Here is a 21,683-nt window from a genome sequence, read left to right as displayed (position 1 = left end):
AAAGGGGCAGAGAGGTACAGGCTGCCCCAGTGCCTGGATAAGAGGAACTTCAGGGCACTGAGGCCCCTGTGTCAGCAGCAAAGGGATGAGCTGGGTGCACCTCCTACGCCCACATCCATAGCAGCTCCCCAGACTCCTGCTGCAGTGGCTGTGGCCCTGACTGCCCTGTTCCTTTCCTGGGAGGGGGCAGCTTTGCCTGGTGGGCCCCCCAGTCTCTGCAGGATCTCATCTGAATCTGTTCCCCCCGCCCCCCAGTTCATACTTGTGAGCAGCACTCTGAAGCTGCCATGATTAATTTGTCAAAATAATCCATATACCTTTCTCAACCCACATCCAAGTTGCCAAACTTTTGAATGCTTCATGGCAACGTGATCACAGTTGTCATTTTGTCACCTCGTTTTCACCTCAGATCGAATTAAACTCCCCATAGAGCTGATGTTCACACAATTTTTGCTTCTTTCCCAGAAATGCTCAATCAATATCTCCCTTATTTGCTTCCCATCTGTGGTTGGCTGACTGCATTAGTGGCCCCCATTTTTCACCCCTCCCCATGTTCAGCCCCCCTGTGCGTGTCTTGGGTGTCCTCCCATCACGGATGTGGAGTTTATGTCTCCAGGAGTTCGAAGGCCTTGTTGAGGGGCCAAGTTCGAGGAGGTGGTTCTGTTGGGGGACTTGGCTGAGTTTGCCACGCTCAGATGAGTCAGGATGGAGCCTCTACTGTGATTCTGGGTGGTTCAGTCTGTTCAAAGGGGGGCCCCGGGCGGCAGCTTGGACATGGGGAACAAGGCCCTGGGTCCATGAACAGGAGTCATCAGGGGCTAAGCAAAGAGCAGCCAGGCCTAGGGGAGCCGGCAGAGGTTTGGGCCCATCAGGAATTCCAGACAGGAGACCAGAATGGAGGAGAGGGTGCCGGGGTAGCACCGCGAGGCTCATTGGGCCCTGCTGAGGACAGCGAGACCAGTTCTAGAAACCGCCAACCACCAGAGAGGAGCAGCCTAAGTTCTTTCCAGGTTGGGTCAGGGCTGGATGACAATCGGGCGCCTCTACCTGGCCAGTGTGGGGAAGGCAGGGCTGACGACTGCTACCCTGTCACTCATTCTTCTCAAGAGTGGACTACGGCAGCTGCTAACCCAGTGCTTCTCAGCCCCGGATGCCGATCAGATTGCCTGGCACAGTTTAAAGACACTAGCGCCCGGGCTCACCCCCCAGACCCTGATTTGGTTGGTCCTGGTTGGTAGGATCTATCATAATTATTAATGTTTAGCCAGGCTGGGAATCACTTACCCCATCTGCTTGTCCCCAAACCTCCTTCCCAGGGCTGACTTCCACACTCATCTTTCTAAACCACAGTTATTTAGGCACCCTACCTATGATTCATAAAGAAAAAAAAATTAATATTCACACCCATGTATCCAAGGATAAGAAAAAAAATTTTTGAGAGTAACTTTTTAATCTATTGATTACACCCACGAGTTATTTACATTTAGAACTTGAAAGGTAACCAAATATGGGCATTTGCTCTGAGCCATATATTTGTATGCCCTCCAGAGTAATGATCAGAGTCCTTAAGAAGACAAGGCATATATTTATTGTAAGCCTTCAGACTACTTTGCACTAAAGAGATTCCTTCTCTTTAATCTTTTAAAGATTGATTTTAAATCAGACCATAGCAACTTAAAAATGACAAAATAGTACCTTATCAATATATACATATTTTAATCTATTCTCACCAAAGCCTGGAAGTCCAGAGTTCTTCATACAGTCTTATGGGCTAAAGAGAAGATAAAAGGCAATGCCAGGACCCACCACCAGCAGGAGGTTCTTGAGGATCAGGGCTCAAGGCCAGGTTCTTGGAGAAGGTGCTATTGGGACTTCCAGGCAGAGGGAATCATGGGCAAGAAACCTCTGCAGAGGCTTCTGGCTCGGTGATCAATGAAGACAGGCCACCAGGCAGTCTCATCAGATGCTACTCGGAGCAGTTTATTATCTAAAATGTTGAGCACCCCAACCAGCTGAATGGCAGAAAATGAGTACCACCTAATAAAGGAAGAATAGACGCCAAACATAGTTTCAAAGCACCATGAACAAGCACAGCTGGTATTACAGACTGTGTGCTGGGGACCTCATGACGCGCTTTTGTGTAACATCTATCGAGAACGGAGGACGGTATGGCCCTGCTCCATTTTCCCTCAGAGTGATACAGAATAATCTTTTATTAATCTTATTTTCAATTTGTTACCATTGTACATGATCTCAGAAGACCAAGTGGAGAACATTTGATATAAATCAAAGGAATAAATGAATATGAAAGACAATTATATGCCCCAATAAAAATTTCTGCTCATTCTGTTCCACTATAAAGCATTTTGTAAACGTAAATATTGTACATAAATGTTAAATAAATACATTCATATGATCTTCCTCTGGGTTTTTAAACATAAGAATCTCAGCAGGCAAAGAGTTATGTCACATTTAAAAGCTCCCCCAGGCCCACGTCTTCTGGCCTCTAACAGTTACCGCTGGGAAGCCGTGACCTCAGAAGTGACACCCAGGGTGATGGTTGAAACCACTGGGCTGGAGGCAGACAGAACCAGGCTCCCCCTCCTACTCGGCCGTTAAATGACTGTGTGACCTCAAACAAGGTGTGCCATCTACCCAGGCCTTTGTATTGACATGTGCCAAATGTGATGATTCTTTTCATTTCAGATTGCTGTTGCTGGAAGAAAATGGGGTGACTCAGAACACGGCACAGTGGCTGTGACGTGTGCACGTTCCCCACGACCACCAAGCTCTCGTCAGAGGGCACAGGTGTGTGCAGGGATCTCATACTTGTAAACGTGTCCCACCTGCGAGACGGGCTCAGGACAGACGACTGTGGTGTGGCTGCCCCGCTGCCGCTGGAAGACTTGAAATGGAGAGCAAGTCCTCTGGAGCTTAACCCATCAATCCTCTCTGAGAGGTAAGGCTCTAGGAAGGATGCGCTCAGGCTATGGCCAATTGGCTGGCTGTGCCTTTAGCCTAACTAGTTGGACTTCTCATTCTTGATTCAGGAATTTGGCAATACACTGAAGAACAGTTTCTGGAGAAAATTCGTCATGCGACAAACTGTCACCCAGAAACTCATAAAGGATACCTACTACCCATCCATACAAACAGGGAGCCGACCACACAATAATTAGTTACTTTGGAGAACTGTAAAGATTAATGTGACTCGGGATGGAAACAGATATGCCTCTTTCGGCATACTCTGTATGCTGGTAGCAGAGGTTTAAACATATTTTTTTCCCCTTTTCCATTCAAAACAAAGACAGTGAGTGCGTTAATGAGAAACAGTAGAATTTATTCTAGGTAGAAACTCAGAATATAAACTGAGAGATGAAAAGGACTCCATAATTAGGAATCATCCATCATGACCTCATCTGCTGGTGAGGTTGCCCTCCTAGAGGTCCAGTGCTGTAGGTCCTGAGCTTACTCTGCTTCATAGACTCGGACCCTCAAGAGAGTGACAGCTCAAAATGACCTCGGCCTTGTACTTCGCCAGAATAACCATGGCCTCCTCTGGACAAAACCGGTGGTGCTTGAAGCCTTTAGCATGGCTGTGGCTGTTTTCCTATTGACATCATTGAAGACTTGCTGTATCAAGATGAATAATTTTGTTCCCTGTTGGTCCAAAAAGACACATAAGGTTTCAAAAAAACTGGCTGCCCCTTTTAGCTGCTGCAACTGATTACTAAATGATCTTACAAACGCACATTCTTAAGGGTCTAGCATGGATACAAGCACACTTAAGAATCAAAATGCCAGAGAGATTCTGTAGAAGAAACAGGCCATTTAGTTTCATGGAAATAAAATAAGGACCCCCGAGTGAGGGTCAAGTCTGAGGTCAATGCCTGAGCAACTGAGTGATCTCAGGTATGGTCATTTTGCTTTTTAGAATGTATGTACTCATCTATACAATGGGAACGATAATATTTATTTCAGGTTCCTCCTGCATTGTGGTGGAAATTAAAACAGATAGTGTATGTGGAGCTGCTCTGAAACCTGCCAGAGGAGCTGCCGTGTAAATGGTATCGTTATTACCAATTTCTAGGAATTATTGAACACCATAGCCTTAGACCATATCGGCAAGCTGACACCTGACAAATGAGAACTCATTACTGTGTCATATCCCATTGTCTCTGGCTGCTTTCATCCTCAGCTGATAGGGTGGGCCTATGGGGCCCTGTTAGCAGAAATCCTTGGTAGAGGGCATTCTCTAGAGGTGGAAAGAATTTCCAGCTCCTGTCCCATCCCATCTCTTCCCACATACTCATAAAGCCAAACAAATGTCACTCAAAATCCCTAAAGCAAGGAAAGAGAAACACAGGAAGCATATGTGTTTTAGATTTCCCCACTTTGGTCAGGATTCTTTACAGATCCAAATGGCCACAGCCTCAACTCCTGAGATCTTTGTAGAGTAACTATTTATTTACCATTGGTCGAGCACTTAGTGTAGTTAGTCACAGTGAGGAGTATCTTACTTAATCTTTACACCGAACATGTGAAATACTATCACTGCTCCAAACTGAAAGACTGGGAAATTGAGACTTAGAGAGGTTACACAACTTTCCTGAGGTCATACAGCTAGCTACTAAGTGGCAGGAATGGGACTAGACTCTGGGTCTGCTTGGCTTCACAGTAAATGGTCTGACTACTACCTTATCAAGTTTTTCCTGAAAAACTGCTCTTGTGTACTGTTAGTTTTGTGTAGGACCAACCCTTAGGACAGGTGGTTACAGAGCACTTAAGATTTCCTTCAGCATCAAACTAGATACTGACAAATGATTCATTTTTCCATCCAACAAGCATTTCCATCAAATAAATACTTACTGTCTTCTGGGTACTGCGCTGGGGAGGGAGTGGTCATAAACTATGAATGAGTCTCATCCCTTAATCCTAAGGAGCTTCTGGATAAGGATAACGGATTGACTGCAACTCTCTCCCTAAGATGTGATGTGCATTGCACTGGGAAAATGCCTTCAAATTAAAATACAAACTCACGAGGATTTTTCTTCATTGTCTATAAAATGATCCACCTTAGGTTTTCTTCAATTTTATTCATTAAATACATGGAACAATAAATATTTGATAGGTCTCTATTAGGAGTCAGCCACCATGCTAGCCAATCTAAAGATGCAATAGCATCTATAAACCTTTTGTTTACTCCTGGTCATTCCAGAAATAATAGAGAACACTCAATGTTAACATGTACTCATCCTCGGTTATCCATCTTGACGAGGAGGAAAGAATGTAGTTGAGATAAAAGGCCTGCTGCCTGCCTCCTGCTCTCCCTCCTGTCCTTCCTTCCTATTTATCTATAAACCACAGTGACCATGAATTTGACTCTTCCCACTTTAAACTTTTACAAAGATCTTTTGAGCTTATAGACAATCCAGTTAATTCGCTCTGTGGAGGAAATATCAATAAGTAGTACAATAGCAGTAAAATTAAGCTGCCAAAAAAGAGGTAAAGGGAGAACTGAAAGCACCATGGGGAGACCAGACACTAAGAAAACTCTTACTAAGTAAACAACTGTCACTGTTTTTAATCAGTTTCTTGAGCTTTCTGAGCACCCAGATCAAATCAAGCTTTCATTTTATTGAATGATGATATTACTCTGTACCATTATGCTTATTTTCAGATACGTGGGGGCTTTCTCTTGGAGAGATGTAAACTTCCTGAAGGAAGTAGCCCTGCCGCCTTTCTTTATACCTCCACAGTGAACAAACCATTCTGTGCACATAACAGGCACCGAATATGCACTTGCTGATTAATAAATTAAGATTCTTAGAGAGGTAATAGTAGTACATAAAGGATTGCAGAGACCAAAGGCAAAGACGTTACCCGAGAGCTACTGTCTTCCCATGTGTTGGAGGCAGCTAGAATATAGTGGCTAAGAAGCCAAGTTCTGTCATTTTCTATTTCTGCATCTTTGGAAAAATTACTTAATCTTCTGTGCTCTGTTATCTTCATCTGTAAAAAAGAAAAAAAAAGAAGGCCTATGTTATAAAGCTGTTGTCAGAATTAAATTAGTTAATACAACAGCAGCATTTGCAACACTAACATATAAGTATTTTATTATAAAAGCTAGCCATTATTATTTGATTCTTTTCCTCATTTTTGAGAATGCAAAAGTCCTTTAAAATGAGGAAGTATGATATAATAGATTTCAAAGAAAATAGGAAAGTTAGTCCTTATCACCATTATGCTTAATTTACATAATAAAATTCACACTAACCTCCACATAAAGATGGCAGATGGCCTATGTGCATCTACTCTGACTCCCTTCCAAGAGGCTGTAATGGCAGAAAACAATCTTTTAAAGGGATAAACCCACAGGATTTGGAGAGTAAGAGAGGACACAACAGTGACAAAGTTTCTTCAGTCTGACCCTCACATATGTGGACACTGGATTTACAACAGTGCTGGTATGAACTGCAGAACAGTGAGGAAGGAGAGACAGTGGGTAAAAAACACAACAGAGCACCCAGGAGATAGGGGACAATACCAGAAGATCCAACCTATGTGCAAGTGGCATCCGGGAAGAAAAAAACGCAAGGGAAAATACACAAGAATTTTCTTTTTTTTTTTGGTCTTTTGTCTTTTTTGTTGTTGTTGCTATTTCTTGGGCCGCTCCCGCAGCATATGGAGGTTCCCAGGCTAGGGGTTGAATCGGAGCTGTAGCCACCGGCCTACGCCAGAGCCACAGCAACGCGGGATCCGAGCCGCGTCTGCAACCTACACCACAGCTCACGGCAACGCCGGATCGTTAACCCACTGAGCAAGGGCAGGGACCGAACCCGAAACCTCATGGTTCCTAGTCGGATTCGTTAACCACTGCGCCACGACGGGAACTCCAGAATTTTCTAAAATGAATGACAGACACTAAACAATTCCAAGACATTCAAAAAACACCAAGCAGAATAAATGTTCCCCTCCCAAAAGCAATCCCATACCACAGGCATATCATATTCAAGCTGCTGAAAACCAGAGACAATGGAAGTTATGAGGAAGCCAGAAAAAAGGACAAGTAACACACAGAGAAATAAAAATGAAAGTGTTACAGCAGACTTCTCCAGAAACTACACAACATAGAAGATGAGGAATGAGGTCTCTGTAGCTGAACAACAACAAAAACCTATCAAGTCAGAATCCTATACCCAGCAAAAATGTCTTTCAAGAAGAAAGGAGAGTCGCTCTGGTTGCTTCTATGGTGTGGATTTGATCCCTGGCCTGGGAACTTCTGCATGCTGCAGGAGAAGCTTTAAAAAAAAAAAAAAGGAGAAATAAAGGCTTTCCTGAACCCCAAACAAAAAACAAATCTGAATGAATTCATTGTCAGTAGACCCACACTACAAGTAATGTTAAAGAAAGTTGTTCAGACAGAAGGAATATTATAGTAGCAGACAGACATCTGAATCTACACAAAGAAATTAAGAGCATTAGAAATGGAACAACTTAAGGTACACAAAGTTAAAATTTCATTTTTTTATTATTTTTAATTGCTATGAAAGATAACTACCTAAAGCAAAAATAGTAGTATTGGAATTTCTGTTGTGGTGCAGTGGAAACAAGTCCTGCTAGTATCCATGAGGATGTGGGTTTGATCCCTGGCCTCATTCAGTAGGTCAGGGATCCAGTGTTGCCACGAGCTGTGGTGTAGGTCTCAGATGTGGCCTGGTCCTGCATTGCTGTGGCTGTGGCCTAGGCTGGCAGCTATAGCTCCAATTCGACCCCTAGCCTGGGAAATTCTACATGCCGTGGGTGCAGCCCTAAAAAAAAAGAGAAAAGTAGTATTGTGTATTTATAGCATATGCAAGAGTAAATATGCAGCAACAATAGAAAAAGAATGAGAGGGAGAAATTGGGGATATATCATTACCCTTATACTAGACATGAAACAGGATATTATTTGAATGTAGACTTTGATTAAATAAAATGTACATGATAAACCCTAAAGTAACTACTAAATTTTTTTCAAAGGAGGTACACATGATAATCCCAACAGTGGAAATAACACTGAATCATTAAAAAAAAAAAAGCTCAATTAATCAAAAAGGAGGCAAAAAGAAAGGAAAAAGGAAACAAAGAACAAATGGAACAAACAGAAAACAGCTGGCTAGACGGCAGATTTTAATTCAACCGTATCAATAATCACATTAAATGTAAGCCACACTAATTCAAAGATAGATTGTTAGATTAGATAAAAAGCTGGACCCAACTATATATTGCCTGTAAGAATCCACTTTGAATATAAAGACATAAAAAGATTAAGTGCAAAAGGATGAAAAAAAGATACTCCATACAGACACTACTCAAAAGAAAGCTGAAGGAGCTTTATTACTATCAAAGTAGGTAGGCTTCAGACAAGAAATATTACCAGTGATAGAGAGGCTTATTACATAATGAAAAGGGATTCAATTCTCCAAGAAGACAAAAACATTAATGATTTTATGCCTATAAATTCAACAGCTTAGAGCAAGTGGACAAATTCCTCGAAAAGCACATCTTACCAAAATTAGCACAAGAAGACATAAAAAATTCAAAGAGCTTTATATCCATTTTCAAAACTGAATTCATAATTAAAAACCTTTCAACAAAGAAAACCCCAAGCCCAGATGGCTTTACTCACAAATTCTATCAAAGGTTTAAGGACAGAACTAATACCACAGTTATACCAACTCTTTGCGAAAATAGAATAAAATGCTTTTCACATAGTTTAATGAGGCCAGGATAATAACTCTGTTACCAAAACCTGACAAAGACATTACAAGAAAATTATAGACCAGTATCCTACATGAATAAATACACAAAGTCTTCAGTAAAATATTAACAAATCAAATTCAGCATTGTATGAAAATGATAAATGTTATTAATAAGTGGAGCTTATGCCAGGATTATAAGGTTGGTTTTGCATTATCAAATCAATAGTTGTAATTCATCACATGAACAGAATCAAAGAGAAAAAAATAACATCTCAGTTGATATGAAAACATTTTTGACAAAATGTCACACCCATTCATGAAAAAAAAAATTCTCAAAACAATCGGAAAAGAAAGGAATTTCATCAACATGATCATGGCATATATGAAGAAACAACAGTTAGTGTCACACTTAATGGTGAAATACTGAATGCTTCTTAGTTCGGGAACAAGATATCCACTCTCTCCATGTCTATTCAACAATACACTGGAAGCCCTATCTAGCACAACAATGTAAGAAAAAAATGGTATACAAATCTTTTTAAAAAGAAGCAAAATATTTTTTTTGCAGTTGACCCAAACTAATATAAAACAGTCTACGAAATCTACCCCCCCAAAACGACTAGAACTAAGAAGCGAATTTAGCAAAGTTATAGGAATTAAGGTCAATATACATAATATTATATTTTAATATTTTCCTAGAAAACTCTAAGAAAACAAAATTAAAGAGCAATTCATTTATAACTATAGGAAAAACATAAAATACTCAAAAATAAAGATAGGTAAAACTCATATTCTAAAAACTACTACAGAAGTTCCAGTCATGGTTCAGTGAAAACAAATCTGACTAGCATCCATGAAGACGCAGGTTCAATCCCTGGCCTTGCTCAGTGGGTTAAGGATCTGGCATTGCCATGAGCTGTGGTGTAGGTGGCAGACGTGGCTTGGATCTGGCATTGCTGTGGCTTTGGTGTAGGTTGGCAGCTGTAGCTCCAACTCAACCCCTAGCCTGGGACCCTCCATATGCCACAGGTGTAGCCCTAAAAAGACAAAAAATAAAATAAAAATATCAAAATATAAAATAAAAACTACTACATATCATAGAAAGTTATTAAATAAAAACTTAAGCCATATAACTTAAGGATGGGAAAAATTGATATTGCTAAAATTGATCTACAATTTCAGTGCAATTGATATATAAATTCAGTGCCGTCCCAATTGAAATTCCATGAGGCTTGGAATAGAAATTAACAAGCTGATTATATATGTACATGAAAATGCAAAAGATGAAGAATGGTAAAAATAACCTTAGAAAGAAGAACGAATTTAACTTATCCTACCTGCTTTTAAAGAGTGCTTAAAAACCATAATAATTAAGACACTGTTACCTACATAAAGATATATAAACAAGTTAGTGAGGCAGAAGAAAGTCCTGAAATACACACACACAAACACTCACTCAATGGAGAAAGGAAAACTTTCCTAACAAATGATGCTAGATCAACTGTACGTCCACATTAAAAAAAAAAAGAACCTTGACCTCGCACCATACACAAAAATTAGATTTCAATAGGAAGCCTTCCTGCACAATTTGAAACTAGAAACAGCTTCAGTGTTTTCTAAAGGGGAATGTCAGAGAATATCGGCACAGTCTCCTTGTCGGCAGAGTCCTCTGACGGGATACAAAAAGCACGAGTCACTAAAAAAATCCAAAAAATGAACATAATCAAAATTATAAATTTCCACTCATTGAATGGCACCATTAAGAAGATGAAAAGATAAAACACAGACTGGGAAAGATATTTGCAAAGCCTAGTTCTGACAAAGAACTTGTTAGCTAGAATATGCATAACTTTTACGAATCAATAATAAAAAGGCAACTCAATAGACCCCCAAAATGGAAGCAACTGAGCATCAACAAGTCAACTGATAAAAAAAAAAGGGGGGGGTAATATTCTCATACAATAGAATACTACTTGGTAGTTAAAAGGAATAAAGTTCTGCATGAATTTCAAAGATATCATTTTAAGCAAAAGAAGCCAGGCACAAAAGAGTTCCTACTGTATGATGCCAAATAGAAAGTTCTAGCACAGGTAAATCTAACCCATGATGAAAGAAATCAGAAAAGTGATGGCTTCAGGAAAGGGGACTGACTGCAAAGGTGTACGGGGGACTTTCTGGGCAGGTGGAAATGTTCCGGAGTTTGGTGTACAGTTACGTGGGTGTATTTATTTGTCAAAACGTATCGAACTGTATGTTGAGCATCTGTGCATTTATTGTACATAAAGCATACTTGGTTTTAAAAAAGAGTAATTAAAAGAAAACCTACCTTCACAGTATGTGGAAGAAGCAAGTCACAGCCCTGTGATCCCATTTCTGTAACATCAAAGAACAGGTAAAGCGAAACAATCTATATTCTCACTGTGAAATTATTTTCTAAATAATCTGCCGCCAGAATTGAAAGCAGTTGCCTCCAGGGAGGGGCTGGGGCTGGGGAGATGGCTATTGCCATCACAAAACTTGGAACAATCTGACACTTCAAAATCTGTGCATACATAACTTCAGTAAAAACAGAGAACAACAACAAAGAAAATCATACCCATTTGCAAGGTGGTGATATTAGCTTCAGTAGAGAATGGTTGACATTCATTTGAAAAAGGAAACTATTTCTGAAGGGTGAATCTGGCAGAAGCTTCAGGCCGTTAAATCCAGGAGACTGAGTCCATTTGCTGTTGGCTGTGTAACGTGGGCCACCTTGTCACGAGTCAAGCATAAAAGACAGCGGGGGGAACTCAGCACATCAAATGTGATAATACACTGAAAAAGGGGGGCATTAAATGAGAGGAAGTGAGCAGAACTGTGACAGAGGCCCGATCTGAACTCCCTAATTACAAAGTCTCACTTTCACCAAACTGACACGAATGTTAAGGCAAATTAAATACTGTCTAATTGGCCAGCATACACAAGAATTCAAGCCCGATGACTAGGCGGTATCCAGCCCAATAAAGAAAACACAGGACTTGGAAGTTTTCGGTCCCTCCCCCTCCCCCCACCCGCAGCTGCCATCTCAGCCCAACTGCTACAAGATTTGTCCATTTTGTTTTCACACATCTCCACTTTCAGGGCTCTGTTTGTAATATTTACAGAAAAAGGCAATGCTGGTAAACAGTCTCACACAATGAGGTGTGAGGGTTGATAGGGTCCTAGCCAGGCTCTGAACTCTGATGAGCTGCCAGAAGTTGTTATGAATGGCCCGGCTGACAGGGTGATGACTGATAAAGGAAAAAACAAACAGCTCTGGTAATTCATGAAAACACACAGCCGAGACAACTCCAAGTGGCGAGTGACAGTTAAGATAATGGAATTTTGGAAGCTTTTCTTAAGGGGTCCTCTCTATACAATTATTCTGCTAATAGATTCTCCCTTAATGTGGCTGGATCTTCCAACTTTTTTTTCTACTGAAAAATATTTATCATGATCCCTGGCAGAGAGGTGCCAGCCTGAGCTTTTTTATACTATGACCAGTTTTTCATATGATTTCCTCTTCCCTGAACAGGATGAATTTTAGTTGAGGCCTGTGTCTGCCATTTAAAGAACTAAAATATCCTATTTCCATTTCTATTACTAGAAACATTTTAAAGCATTCTTTCCTCATTTCTTTCATTTATAAACAATTTGCCGCAAACCTTTGATTAGAAAATAAATATTGGTTTACACACTCAAGCGCTAATATTTTAAAGGAGAACAATTTAAATGTGGTTGAAGTCAATTTCCAATTCACACAGCCCATTTTGGGTTCATTTCCTTAAATCAGGCGTGACCAAGCAAGAAAGTATCAATTTGTCAATGTTTTGCCTTTGTACCCACTGTTTTTTTCATGACGTGCGCTGTGGCTTCTGTAACAATGGCCTACTTCTCAATTAATGTTTTAGAAAGCAGGACTAGAAAGACATAGAGAGAGCATGCGTATATGCACACACAATACCAGTAAGGGAATGTGTTCAGGAGATTTGTATTTTAGAGCCTGGTTCCTGCGAGGTCTGGGGCCAGGCAGCTGGGTAGAAATGCGGCATCTCAGGCCTACCCGAGCCCCCCACCGAGCCCCAGCGTTTACATTCAAACGAGATCCCCAGGTGATTCATTTGCACATGGAGGTTCTGAGAAGCTCTCTCCTTTAGATGCTGGACTTTTCCTTAATAGATTAAGTTTTATAGATGAGAAAGTTTAAAGGTAGGAGGACTCATGTTTTCCACGAAGTTTAAAGCTACATGGTAAATTATGCAAAAATATCTCCAAGTCATTTCAGGTCTTCATTCCAAGTTCTCACCTTCTCTCCCTGCCTCCAAGGAAGCCTTAGAGCATCCTCGAGCCCATCAAGCCTTCTGGGGAGGTTCATCCCTTTGTGACCCACGTTCCTTTATCCCAAACATCGAAGGACTCACCTGGCACATTTCTGAGGGGGAGGCATGGGGCCAGAGGCTGGATTTTAAAAACTCAAATCACTATAGTGAACCCTATGACTTTTATAACAGTAATAAAAGCAGTTTAAAAAATACTTTAAAAATCATACCTTGACTGTAACGTCCACTGTTCAGCTGCTACAATGCCGAGCAGAGTATTTTACAGGAGAGATGACAGAATCCTTGAAAAGGCCTAGACCATAGAAGCAGCCTTCACCTACCTGGTAAAGTCTGCAAAAACCCAGCACTGGACCTGCCTTCCTCTCCTTTGGTGTCTGTTAGTATTTGTAGTCTTCTGTTGACGCAAAGGGATCTTGAGATTTAGTCCAACTCTCAACAAATTTCCTCTTTGTTGAGAAACTGAAACACATGTAAATTTAAAAACTTAGGTTGGACCAAAATACTACAAGCAAAGCCAAAAGACAAAAGGTAAACTGGGGAAAATATTTGCCTTAAGGGCTCGTTTCCTTCATTGCCAAAGGGTTTCATTGGAAAAAGACACACCCAGCAGAAAAGTGGACAAAGGCTATGAATAGGCAATTCGCACCCAGAACTAAAAAATATAAACAGGGAGCAAATGGATGAAATGGTGTTTAATCACAGTCGTAATTACAAACATACAAGTCACAGCAACTACGGAAGAATGGATCTTAGCTATCATGTCGGTAGAAATGAAGATGTTTGACGATATCAAGTAAGCATCCACTGTGGGTGAGAATGTGTTGGTTCAACGGGTTTGAAGGACAGTTTGATAATATCTATGGAAATTGCAAATATCCTTAACTTCTAACCCCGAAACTCCACTGCTAGGAATTTAATCTAGAAAAATGCTTGTAAAAGCACCTTAGACTAGATAGATGAGGCCGTGCAGCCCAGCACGGTTTGCGATGTTACATGTCTGGAAGCAACCTCAGGAGCATCCCTCCAGGGGGCTGGCTCCGTGACAATGCAGCCCACCAAGGAAGACCATGGCAGCCATGTGGGGTCTGGTGGACGAGCTAGGCTCTCTAGGAACTCTTTCTGCAACATTCCAAGTGCCCCGTTTAGGCCTCTGCATAACAGAGTGACGGCCAAGCCACTGTGCAATGGGGCCACTCGAAAATCGGTTTTGAGGGAATAAAAGCAACAGTTCAGCACGTCACCTAACTCCAAGGAAACCCTGCTGGTCTGTCCAACAGTTAAAAGCAGGTACTGTCGGTCTGATTCTCAGTGCTGTGCCACATTTATGACACGCAGCCAATGAATTAAACCCCTTTCGATGTGTTACACAGCCTCTGACATGTTGCCAATGAAAATGACCTAATACGTTGAAAATGATATTTAGAACTATGTTAATACACAGATCCAAATAACCAGCATGCAATAACACTTTCAAATGTTAAAATGCAGTGATAGAAATCTCTCTGTCCCATCCTGAAAATGCAACCTCGGAGGAACGATAAATCATGTACAGTGACAGCTACCAACATCTACTTAATATCTGCTGTGCACAGACACTGTCACGGAGACGTCCTATGGATGATCTCACATCCTGCTCACAACAGCCCTCTCAGGCAGGTGCGATTAATATCCCCATTTGACAGACGAGAAAACCAAGGGCCAGAGCAGAGCAATAGCCTCTGCTCTGGTCATGCAGCTGCTAAGTGGCAAAGGCCCCATCAGCAACATGGCGATACACATCTCCTTTTAAAGGATTCCCAAAATTTCGATGTGCCTTTTCAAACTCACTTCATAAACTAAATGATTCCTCTGACACACACAGCTGAAAAAGAAATACACAGCATGGAAGTGGTATGCTTGGCTTGCTACATGAAGGTCAACAGGCCAGTGACTCAGCTTTTACCAGCCTCTGTTTCTTTATCTCTAAAATGGAGATAATGATAGTATCCTTATTACAAAAATTGTGGTGAGGATCCAACACAGTTATGAGCTGAATTGTGTCTCCTTCTCCTCCATCCTAAGTATGTTGAAGCCCTAATCTCTAGTACCTCAGAATGTGACTGCATTTGGAGATAGGGCCTCTACAGAGGTAATTAAGTTAAAATGAGGCCATTAGGGTGGGCGCTAAGCCAGTCCGACCAGTGTCCTTATAAGGAGAGGAAATGTGGACAAAGAGAGGCTGCGAGGGCTGCCCCTCTGTGTGCGAGGCCTGCACACAGAGGAAAGGGCTTGTGGGGACACAGCAAGGAGGTGGCCGTCTGCAAGCCAAGCAGAGAGGCCTCCAGAGAAACCAAACCTGCTCACGCCAGGATCTTGGACTCCCCAGCTTTCAGAAGTATAAAAAAATAAATCTCTGTTGTTTAAGCCCCCCAGCTGTGGTATTTTTTTATGGCAGCCCTGATAAACGACTACAAATACATTTCAAATGACTACCATAGGATCTGGCAAAGAGTAAGGGCTCGATAAATGGTTTTACTATTAGTTCAGCTGTGAATATACACACAGACATTCAGACACACACACACATACACACACAGGGACATGTACAGTCTTTGTTTTGGATTAAGGGACATGTATCCTAAGGTATATAATCTGGAAAATGCTTCTTTTCCAAACAATAGACTTTTCGTGAAAACTTAAAGACAGAAAATAGTTCACTTCTCAAACTAATGAAGTCTAGTTAACACAGGTTAAAAGTCAGTTACTATCACATGGCATCATATTATGATGTTAAAATTGTGACTTTGGAAAGTTCCTTTCCTTCCTGGTAGCTGTGTAATTATGAGCCAGCATATGCAGTCAGTCCAGGTTGGAAAACGATGCCACTTGGACAGTAATACACAAAAGCCATGACAGAAAGAGAGTGAGAGTGTCTACAGGACCAGTGTAGACCCAAAGAAGCAGAACTCTGAAATGTCCTTGTATGAAGCTACCCAGGTCAGAGCTGGTATATAAATCTCATCTCAAGGGCCAATCCAAGCACTTGACTTATACACCTGTGTTGAGAAAAGTTCTGATGACACATCTGGGACTCAGGAGAGAACTCAGGGTGGATCCGAAATGGCTGTTTGCACATGGGGAGAAGAAGAGTTACTTACTATTCTGGCTCTGGAAGTTGGCTGCTGGGCCCTTCTGACATCCATCTTTTAAGTTCAAGGCCTCGTGTGCATATCAGATGCATTTCAGCACCGTAAGTCAGCAATTCTGAATGTACTAAAAAGTAAATGTTTTTCTTTACACATAAGGAAAACACGGCCTTAAGATGACAAAGGTCATCAGCTGAATCACTTTTCAAGCTGCTCTAAAATTCAAGTTGACAAAATGGAATCAGAGATTTTCAGAGGACGACAAGTTTTCCTCAGAAAGTCACCCTGCAGTCTTTTGGTTACCACCAAAAAATAGGCGTGTGGCTCACACATGGGCACCAGTCTCTAGTACTGTTTAACTTAACTCCTGATGGATGCATATTAGCATCGCGGAGGAGGCTGGTCCTGGGATGTGTCACCCACTGGGCCTTCCCTGGAACGTGAGAGAGAACATGCTGGCCCTGCCATGCCTGAATTCCCTTTGCATCTGCAGGGACTGCCAAAGCTCCTACTATAAGTGTGAGTCAGGGTTGATGCAGCGGCCAGCCAGCCCCCTTCCCTCTGGGACCCCCAACAGAGAAAGTCATTTCTAATGATTAACCATTAGCATTTGCATCCAAGGTGTCTAAAGCAAGGTGCTAAGAGGTCTAAGAATCTGGGTTGAAGCCCCAAATGGGCCAATTAGCTTCACACAGGGAAATCTCCAGCTCAGCTTCAACCACAGGCCACCCTGTGGGTTAGACAGAGGAGAGAGAAGAAACCCAGAGTGACAGAGACGGACTCAAGTTGGATTCAGCATCAAAGGGCAGGTGCTGCTGAGAGGGCCCCACCCCCTTCCTCCCCAAGATAATCATGATTGATTCACAGTGAAGACTCAATAAGTATCACCACAGAAGGAAATCAGAAGCTGTGTATTGTGAGCTCACACAATTCCTTACACCTAGGGATGTGCAATAAGTTGACTACATTTCAAAATAAAAGGCAGCCTATTATTGTTCATTTGAGCTAACGAATTATGCTCACATCTCTATTAAATTAGTTGGAGGAAGCTGGCTCAGGCAGCGACATATTGTATCATGTTAAGGATTCTGCCGGAAGCTTGCAAATTTAAAAAAAAATAAATCCAGTACTATGTAACTTTAAATTTTCATTCAAAATATAAAGCAGAACAAAATAAGGATTGTGTTGGCTTATTTTCGATATTGAAAATGATCTAGCAGACTTGAAAGACCTCTTCAAGCTTTAAGAAATTCAAACAGGCAAAAAAAAAAAAAAAAAAAATTAAAAATTCAACAGGCTAGCTACTGTTAAGACGTCCCTGATCCAGGGGGTTTTAAACTAGCCTGTGTTGACTCCAGCCTCATTCATGCTTTCCGGCTCTGCACAGCGAGAGTTGGTAAGTGGCACATTTCTCACGCCATTCTGGAAGCAGTGACGTCTCATGCTGGCTTGGTTTGCCACCAGCAGAATTGTCATACTGGGGAAAACACTTTAAACGACTGCTTTTTCCCTGAGAGGTGCAAAGAGATGAGCTTTTATAGACAGCAAGAGAGCCCTTCACTGAGTCGGCATACCTTGCACATCTGTTGTAGGAACCCTCCCAATTGAAATTACATTGAGTTATGATTTTCGAAAGTTAATTCTAGGAGAAGGCAATCTCTCCTTCCAACATCGGGGCTTCAAGCACCTTAACTGAAGAAACACCTCAAACTCCTCTGGCCTTCCATCAGCTCCTGTGTGGCTCATAGCCAGAAAGTACAGAGATGGAAAGTGAATTCAGGCAGTGGTAACCCTCTCTACATCTTGGCAACCCTGCGGAATGCTTTTTGAAGTCAGAAGGCGCTCCACAGGAGGTGAGAGCTGACTCTGACTGCCAGCAAGCAGAAATGTTCAGCTACTTAGTGTGGCAGCTACGAGAACGTCCCCAGGATGGGAAATCTATTTACTTCGGTGGTAATCCCCTTGCCCTCAAATCTTTGCAAAACCCAAGGAACTATGGGAGTAGGGGAAGGGTGGGGGAGAAATAGCTTGAGATTTTAGTCCAAAATCTGTACTAGATAGTGACTTTTGGAACTATGTCCTGCTGTTTTTATTCCACACTCTGCAGTCTTGGGCCGTGAGTGCTGCATTTGACACAAAGCCCAGTGGCACAGGAGATGTGGAAAGGTGACCAACGGACTATTAGGTGTTTTACGGTAATTGTAAGTCAGAAGGAAACGTGTGTCATCTTTCTCAGGCTGAGCTCTGTACTTGTTTAAGTAACTCCAGCGTATACCTTCCTCTACCCTGTGGACAGAGGGCTGTGTGCGTTTGCGAAAAATAATCTGAGGCCAGCTCCTGTGCCCATTTTCTGCCTCTGTGAGCTATGGATTCTAGTTCTGTTGTTTCCTGTGAGGCATGAATGCTAAACGCAGGGCTCACCCTGCAAATGATGGGTGGCTGGAAATGTCAGGCTTGCATTTTCTCTTCACCGCCAACAGGAGTTGGGCCAGACAGATCACCTCTATGATCTTCCCCTCCTCTGGGATGTCATGGCCCCGGCCAGGGATGGTGTGATGCCGAAATGTAGAGGGAGGGAAACTCCAAGGAAACCAGCAGAACACGACTATACCAGCAGAAGCTTTGACATTAGACAGACTTGGGTCCAAGTCCTAGTTCTCGCATTCACAAACGCCATGAACTTGAGTGAGCAACTCATCTTCTCTGAGCCTCAGCCTCCTCACTTACACAAACAGGAATAACAGGGCCAATCTACCCCTGAGAGGAGTTAAATGATATCATGCACGTTACACAAGCAGCATGGTGTCTGGTATACAGGAAATGCTCAATAAATGCACATTCACATTATTAATTTTGTGGATCAACTTCCAGCCCCTGAGCACTGATCTACACACTTTCATCCAAAAGGGACAGGGCTTAAGTCATCACAGCTGGAACACAGATGTGGGGGAGTGAGAAGCAGACAGAATCTTCCTCTCTGCATGGATTCCAATTTCACCCCTTAGTAAAGCAGCATATGGTCTCCGATCTGGCAACCTGGGTGCTTCCGATGGCAGCTTCCTTCAGGCCAGGCATAGGCAAAGTGTCACACTCCCCCCAGTCTAGAACAATTGAGCTCTGCTTTGGTTAGCCTTGTTTATTTGCTCAGCAAATATGTGTAAAACAGGTGCTCTCTGAGGAGGTGACGGTAAAGCTGAGACCTGAAGGAAGAGACAAGGGTTCCAGGCAGAGGACACAAGTATGTAAGGAACAAGAGAATGAAGTCATGACTGCATGTGAAGTTCCCCTGTGGCTCAGCGGTAATGAGCCCGATTAGTATTGCTGAGGATGCAGGTTCAGTCCCTGGCCCCATGCAATGGGTTAAGGATCTGGCATTGCTGTGAGCTGTAGTGTGGGTCATAGACATGGCTTGGATCCCGAGTTGCTGTGGCTGCTGTGGTGCAGGGCGGAAGCTGTAGCTCCAATTCAACCCCTAGCCTCCTGGGAATTTCCATGCCACACGTACGGCCCTAAAAAACAAAAAACCAAACGACAACAAAAAAGACATGACTGTGAAAGATAACAAGGTCATCTTCAAAGACATCGGAATATTTTTCAAAAGCAGAGAGTAACTGGAGAGGTGTTAAGTTGGCTTTAAAGAGCAAAGGAAGCTAGAAGCTAAATTCTGCAAAGGAGAGCAAAACTTAGAATGAAGCCCATGGCACCTAAAGGCTCAGGAATGGGAGAAGCAGGTACGGTGGAGCGTGGGGTGAGGGTTAGCATGGAGACAGGCCCAAGGTCTGGTGCACGGCAGGCAGTCACACTCCCAGATCTCCTCCCCTTTCCTATGCATCCAGGCAATGCCTGGGGCAGGAGACATTAAGTTAGAGGCTCCAGACTCAGAGACACCAGGCAGAAAGAAGGGCTATGGTGAGGCACTGGGCTGACAAAGGAGTGCCCTGAATGAGGAGCTCCCTGGCCCCTTCCTCCTCTCTGCTTTCAGAAGTCAGCCACTAAGTAATACCTCCCAGAGGAGACTGGAAGGTTTATCTCTTGAGACCCAAACCTAAGGAAAGGGAGACTTTCAGGTCCAGAAGTTCAAGGGCCCCCCACAGCTAAGACTGGCTTGCCACTTATCCAACAGTGAAATCCATCCATCAACAAGCTCCATAAAGGTACACAGAGCTTCCCATCAGCTTTTGAGTAGCTTTTCCTTTAATATCACAGCAATGATCACAAGACATTGAGTAGATCCTCCAACATGAAAAAGAAAGACCTAAACATATGGAAAAATGGGATCTGGAGGACACTGAGGCCATGCAGAGCACAAAAGGAAACAGTGCTTAAAATCAAGGTACTAACAACCTCAGAGAAATGAGAGGAGATACCGTATCTATGAAACAAGAACAGGCAGTAAAAGAACAGGAGCAGAGTATAAGATACAGCTCTCAGAAAAGCACGATACCTACAATAAGGACATCTGCACGTGAAAATGTTTTACCCCCATGCATATTTCTGTAGAAAGCTGTGGAAGGATGTGCTCCATGAAAATGAGAAGAAACAATTAAAACAAGAAAACACAGACTCCAACACAGAAAAATATAAAGTTTCAGGATGACAGCCAGGTGGCAAAGTAAGAAAGCAATCCATCCAAAGTGGAGAAGGAAAAAAGGTTTCCAGAGAGAGTTCTCTAGAAGAGAAAAAGCAAATAACCAAAAGAGAATGGATAATCATCTAATACCTATAACTGTTTTGAAACTACTGCTAGTGAATAACGGATTTGATGGAGCATACGGAAATTAATCAAATATGGGAACAAGTACATTACCAGCTTCAAGGAAAAAAAAAACTTTAAATGATTAGGAAAGAGGACTATTTTTCCCAGCAGTAAAAACCAAATTTAACAAAAAATTGTTTTGGGAGAATAAAGTTTTGGAGCAATAGAGAAAGCAAACAAAGCTATGTACTCACATGTCATGAATGGAAGTCAAAAGAACATTCCTATAACTTAGAAAGAACCAAAGCAGAAATCATACTATTTAGAAATGTGAAGGCAAACAGCAAAAGAAACAGCTACAAAATGTTCGAGGGTTGCCTCTGAGGAGTAGAGAGGGAGTGAAGGGGGCAGGGTAGGGACCTCCCAGTTTTCCTTTAGTGCTATCTCATTGCCAACTAATTCATGACTGTTACCTTATGAAAATAAAAGGTACAAAGACAGGAATAGATTACTAGCAATACCAGGGCAAACCACAATCCAAACAGGAATAGGAATGGCTCCCGTGGAAATGAAGGCCGGTCTTCTCAGCGGAGCGCCCAAGAGCAAACTGGGAGATGGCAGACATGAAAGAGCTGGTGTGAGGGATGGGTAATCTCTCCTGAGCGTGGACAGGCCCACCTGGAGAACAGTGGGCTCTGTTAGCAGGCCCAGGACTCAGGGAGGCAGGTGAGGCACCCAGAATGCAAAATTCAGGAAGGCAC

At 42.3% G+C, this 21,683-nt stretch overlaps 1 long non-coding RNA gene across 21 annotated transcripts in view; it reads right to left on the bottom strand.

Moving 5' to 3' along the window:
* Positions 1-3,319: 3,319 nt before the first annotated feature.
* The window catches only part of LOC102165609 (uncharacterized), a 54,236-nt gene continuing 35,872 nt past the window's right edge, over positions 3,320-21,683 (bottom strand). For 7 of the 21 annotated variants that reach the window (XR_014805870.1, XR_014805869.1, XR_014805872.1 and 4 more), the window contains 7 exons: positions 16,239-16,353; positions 13,422-13,560; positions 11,340-11,557; positions 11,070-11,116; positions 6,278-6,335; positions 5,884-6,012; positions 3,320-3,660 (listed from right to left, as the gene is read on the bottom strand). This is a non-coding gene — a long non-coding RNA (uncharacterized LOC102165609). Of the gene's footprint in view, positions 3,661-5,883; positions 6,013-6,277; positions 6,336-11,069; positions 11,117-11,339; positions 11,558-13,067; positions 13,561-16,238; positions 16,354-17,800; positions 17,960-18,647; positions 21,601-21,683 lie in introns of all 21 variants that reach the window. The other 14 variants (XR_014805871.1, XR_014805875.1, XR_014805866.1 and 11 more) reach the window with 6 other exon arrangements.

The sequence above is a fragment of the Sus scrofa genome, chromosome 6 (assembly GCF_054392235.1).
Source record: "Sus scrofa isolate SSC_HxYL_T2T_F1_AM1 chromosome 6, Sscrofa_HxYL_maternal_Yorkshire_Landrace_v2.0, whole genome shotgun sequence".
Classification (NCBI taxonomy): Eukaryota; Metazoa; Chordata; class Mammalia; order Artiodactyla; family Suidae; genus Sus; species Sus scrofa.
The sequence above is the reverse complement of the archived record's forward strand: the minus strand, read 5'-3'. Positions and strand labels throughout refer to the sequence as shown.